Source organism: Myotis nattereri (assembly GCF_964212035.1).
Source record: "Myotis nattereri genome assembly, chromosome: 5".
Lineage (NCBI taxonomy): Eukaryota > Metazoa > Chordata > Mammalia > Chiroptera > Vespertilionidae > Myotis > Myotis nattereri.
The window spans coordinates 109,592,927-109,598,669 of NC_138080.1; positions in this window are offsets into that span (position 1 = coordinate 109,592,927).

Here is a 5,743-nt window from a genome sequence, read left to right on the forward strand (position 1 = left end):
TGCCCTGTCCCCCCTGGCGTCACCGTGAAGCTGTGCTGCAGATCAATGGCCGGTGTATGAAGGGGCTGACTTCCGGGCTCTGCAGACCTGTCTGTGCTTCCCAGCGAACACCACCGCTCCTGGCACCGTGGCGCCCCGAGTCCTGAAGTCAGGTAGCCAGCCTCCTCTGACATGGTTCTTTCTCAAGATTGTGTTAATTATGCTAAACACTTGGCTGTGCCGATACATTTGATGATTAGCAGAAACATGTCCAGGACAAAAGCGCACCAGCCCTCCGATTAGCAGTGCCTCAGGCTGCCGGTTAACCATCAGGGCCTGGCGCCCTGACAACGGGGATGTTAATAGGAGTAGTTCGTCTTTCATCGCGCTCAGCCGTGGTTCCTAGTCTTCATTCTGAATCTAGCGGCTCAGCCCATATCATTAAATACGTATCCCCACATATTCCATTTCTACACTGTCAGGGTTTTTTTTAAGTTGTTTCCAATTATACATTGTTAGGATGCAGACATACGAGAGAGACTTGGATTTGATGTTGTACCTTGCAACCTTGCTAAACTTAGTTACTAGTTTTGTTTTTTTTTTTTAAAGCAGGGGTTTTATTTTATTTATTTGTTTTTTAATCCTCACCCGAGGATATTTTTCCATTGATTTTTAGAGAGAGTGGAGGGGAGAGGGAAAGAGAGAGAGAGAGAGAGAGAGAGAGAGAGAGAGAGAGAGAGAGAAACACATCGATTGGTAGAAGTAGAAGCACATGCCCTTGACTGGAATTGAACCTGAGACCCTCGAGCCCACAGGCCGACCCTCCAGCCACTGAGCCAGACTGGCCAGGGCTAGTTAGGAGTTCTCATATAGCCTTTCTGGATTCTATAGAATTTGCCGTGTGCACTGTGGTATTTTTCATGAGCAGCTTTTCTCTCCTATCTGTGAGCATTTTCCCCTTCTCCGGCTTCTCCTGGCACTGGCTACACCTCTGAGCAAGCTGAGGGAGCGGTGGGTGTGCTCGTGGGCATGCCCGTGGGCATCGTCCTGGCCCGAGGGCTTGCTCGTGAGAGGGCGCTGATGTTTTCTGTGCAGCCACTGAAACTATCACATGGATTTTCTGCTTTGTCTTATCAGTCTGGTGTTAGGGGTTGAACCGTATCCCCCGCCCCCAGAATATGTTGAGGTCCCAGCCCTCAGTCCTGAGGAATGTGGCCATTGGAAATGGGGTCTTTGCAAATGCGATCAAGTTCAGATGAGGTCGTTAGGTGGGCCCTAACCCAATGCGCCTGGTGTCCCTATAAGACAGTGGTTCTCAACCTTCTGGCCCTTTAAATACAGTTCCTCATGTTGTGACCCAACCATACAATTATTTTCGTTGCTACTTCATAACTGTAATGTTGCTACTGTTATGAATCATAATGTAAATATCTGATATGCAGGATGGTCTTAGGCGACCCCCGTGAAAGGGTCGTTCGACCGCCAAAGGGGTCGCGACCCACAGCTTGAGAACCGCTGCTATACGAAAGTGGTGTTATTCTGTCCACCGCAGCCTGCCCTCTGGCCCCCAAAGAGTCACATCCATCCAGTTTGCAAAATGCATGGGTCCTATCCCAACATCCCCCAAAGTCTCAAGTTATGGCATCGGCATCGATTCAAAGTCCAAAATCTCGTGTAAATCTCAGTAGTTCCAAGTCCCTAATCTCAGCATCTACATAATATAAATCAGGTCTGGGTGCGGCTCCTTGTAGATTCCTGCCCCCCCCTCCCCCGCCCCAGGCAAATTCCTCTGCTCCTGTGCACTCAGCGAGCGGATCCTCTAATCCCCAAATACAACAGTGTGCCACGGAATAGACATTCCCCTGCAAAGAGGGAGAGAGTGGCCCGGGCATGGCTCTGTGGTTGAGCGTTGAGACCAGGAGGTCGCGGTTTGATTCCCTGTCTCAGCGACTTTGGGATCCAAGGAGCAAAGTCACTTCAGTTTCCCAGCCTCAGGGCTGTCCTCTGGCTGAAGGGCCTGCCTCCCGGCCATGGCTCCTCCCGGTCTTCCGTCCCTGGCTGAGCACCAGTTGGTGAGAGGTCATCTCCTAAGCGGAATTGTTCCTGTGTGGCCTCATCATATTTATTAAAGCTGGGGGCAGTGAGTCAGGGAAGGGCTGGGGCAATCCCAGGCGGTTGGCTTTGCTCACTAAGAAGCCAGGGAAAGGGGGCCTTGGGGACAGGCTCAGGGGTTGCCTGGGTCGGATGGTCATGCCCAGTGCTGCCCTGGTGCGAGCCTGTGGGGCCCCTTGGAGCTTAGAGATGCCTGCCCGTGGGGGAAGTAAGGGGTGGGGGGGGGGTATGGGCCTGCTTCTGGGAGGGAGAGCAAGAGCTGGGGACCTTTGTTTTGAGGGGTTTTAAAAGCTGGGCATTGCCCGGCCAGGTGCTCAGTGGTTGAGTGTTGACCCATGAACCTGGAGGTCACTGGTTCGATTCCCAGTCAGAGCATGTGCCTCGGTTGGGAGCTCAATCCCCAGTAAGGGCGTGCAGGAGGCAGCTGATTGATGATGTTTCTCTCTCTCTATCCTTCTTTCCTCTCTCTCTCTAAAAAAAATCAATAAAAACATATTTAAAGTGATAAATGCTTACATAGTTAACATTTTTTAAAAAGCTGGGCGTTTAGGGAGGGATCAATAGAATATTCATCAGCGTTTAACCTCTTAACTTCACCCGTCCTTGAGAGTGGTTGGCGAATGGCGCTACTTGGATTTCTGCTGTCTCCCTGAGTATGCGTACTCCCCCCCACCCCCCCTGCAGGGAGGTCCGGCTTCTGTGTTCTGCACTCGGTTCTGTCACTTGGCAGAGACACTCTATGTTCCTGAGTGAAAACAACGCATATAATACATGTGGTGCAGAAGACAGGTGAATGGGCTTCATAGAATTGGATTCTTGCCATGACTCCGAAGGTCTTAAAAACCAGAAATTCCGCTTCCTATTTACTCACCCGGAGGGACAGGGACATGGAGGTAGAATAAGAACCAGGCTTCTCGGCCCCGGTGAGGTCAGGACGGCCCCGGTGAGGTTGAAACGGCCCCGGTGAGGTCAGGACGGCCCCGGTGAGGTTGAAACGGCCCCGGTGAGGTCAGGACGGCCCCGGTGAGGTTGAAACGGCCCTGGTGAGGTCGGGATGGCCCCGGTGAGGTCGGCATGGCCCCTGTGAGGTTGAAACAGCCCCCGTGAGGTTGAAACAGCCCCCGTGAGGTAGGGACGGCCCTGGTGAGGTTGAAACGGCCCCAGTGAGGCTGAGACGGCCCCAGTGAGGTTGGGACTGCTCCAGTGAGGTTGGGACAGATAATGGGGACCAGTATAGACTGATGAACAGGGGTAGATGCAGAGGCAGAGCAACATTGAACAGACTGTCAAACTACAGTGGGAAGCCTGGGGAGGGTTTGGGGGGGGGAATTAAGAGATCAACTGAAGGACTTATATGCATGCATATAAGATTAACCAATGGACACAAGACACCTGGGGTAGGGGCCGGGGGAATGTCAAGGGGGGTGGGGGGAAAGGAGACATATGTAATACTCTTTGTAATACTTTAAGAATTAAAAATTATAAAAAAAATTCAATGTGAAAATAAAAAAGAAAATTCAATGTGAAAATCAAAAAAAAAATTTATGCTCTTAAATTTTCAATTTAAAGGAAAAAAAAAAAAAAAGAACCAGGCTTCTGAGTGAGGAGCCTAAGAAGTTGCAGGCAGAGGGATTCAGCGCCTGTTCCCCAGGAACCTCGACCCATTGCAGGCTCCGGGAGTCCCTCTTCCGGGCACTCAGGACTGAAGGCTCCTTCGCCTTTCCTGCCACAACACCCACGCTTCTGCCTCTGACCCTCCGCGGAGGGAGGGCCCCGGGGTGGTGTTCCTCCATCCAATTCAATGTGGTCAGGCGCTCAGAGCGGAACCCCCCCCCCCCCACTTCCCTGTGTTCCCTGCCCACGCCTCCCTCCCCCTCTCCGACAGACGTCAGTACCTACTAAATACTCAGGAATGTTTGAGGGAATAAAACAAACCTTCCACCTTAGAGCAGGGGCTCCACCTGGCCTGCACGTTAGCGTCACCTGGGGGAGCTAGACCACATCCCCAGCCAGGCCCCAGGCCGATTTCATCAGAGCCCCGGGGCGGGCTCCGGGCGGCTTATCTGAACACTCGGACCAGAGGGCCAGGCAGCCAAGAGGGAGCCACTGGACTCGAGGCTGTGACTGTACCACAGGGGTGTTCAAATAAAACAATACGTTTATCCGCTGCTGTCCCTGAATAAGGTCTAATTTATACTCGTATAATGCCTTACAGTTTTCAAAGTGCAATGAGCTTTTAAACATTTAATAGAGACCTCATAATCCACTGTGGGACAGGGATCTGTAGCAAATACCAGGAAGTTGTGTGTGTGTATGAGTGTTTGGGGAGGGGAGCCGGCGTGGAGTTGGGGAAAGTGCTGAGCCTGTGGTTTGAGGGATCTGCAGCGGAAAGGAAGCCCCGGGTTGGGGAGGCCCGGGGGAGGAAGCAGCTTGAGATGAGGTGTCGCAGGACCCGCAGTGTCCCTGCGACTTGGGAGAGCTGCTCTCTGTCCGTCTGGGGGAGGAGCAGCGTTCCTGGGTTATGGCGAGTGGAGGCGCCAGCTCACTCGGATATCTCAGTGCGTTGGGATCAGTGTCCCAGGTGTGGGGCCTGTGAGTGCGCAGGGCCCAGGAGCAAGAGCGAAGGACTCCCTTCTTGGGGACCCTTCCTAGGGCCCAGGCCGGAGTCTGGGCTCTTGATTGCTAGAACTCCCCTGGCGTTGGTATTGGAGGGTCCAGGTGATGACTCTGGAAACAAGTCCCCCCTAGGGGAGCACTCCCAACCTCCCCAGCTCCCTCTTCTGCACCGCCCCTCCCCCCTCCCCCCCCCACCCCCCGCGCGCCTTAGCTCCAGGTCCACAGCTTTGCAGCTCTTTGCTCCCCTCCTTCCTTCATCCTGTCCCTCCAGGACCAGCTCAGGCTCCACCCCGTCGGGGCTCCCTCACCCTCAGGGCCAGGGAACAGCCAGAGCCCTTCTCCCATTCCGGTCCCCTGTCCCTCTGTCCGTCCTCAACACCAGAAGGCACCTGGTGCGTCTCCGTGGCCTGAGCACCCAGCACAGGTTGCCAGACCTTCAGGCGGCAGCCAGGAGACTGGCGTGAGCGGTGGGTGGAGAGTGAGCGCCTGAATGAGCGGGTGAGCGCATGAATGGATGAGGGTGAATGAGAGAGCAGGACGGAGTGCGCGTGGGTGGAGGAGCGAGCGAGGGCGCGACAGGTGCCCGCGTGGGTAGGCGAATAAGGAAATGGCGAGGGAGCTGGCAAGGGGCCGAACGTGTGATGAGTGAGTGAGTGAGTGGGTGGGCGGGTGGGTGCTGAGTGGGGGCGGGCGGGAAGCAGCGCCGCGGAGAACCCGCGGGGAGGAGCGATGCTCGCAGGAGGGTGGGAGCGCGGGCTCTGAGCGCGCGCTGGTCCTGCCCAGAGCCGCGTGGCCGGGGCGGGGCCGAGGGGCCCAGGCGTGGGCGTGGCGAGGAGTGGTGTGGGCGGGGCCAGTCCGGGAGTTGGCGGGCGGAGGCGGGGAGTGGGCGTGGCGAAAGCGTGGCAGGGCGGGGCCAGCCTGAGAGCTGGCGAGGAGTGGGCGGGGCGAGGCCGGGAGCTGATGGGAGGAATGGGCGTGGCTATCTGGGAGTGGGCGGGGCGAGGCCGGGCCGGGCGCGGAGGCCGGGCGCGGAGGA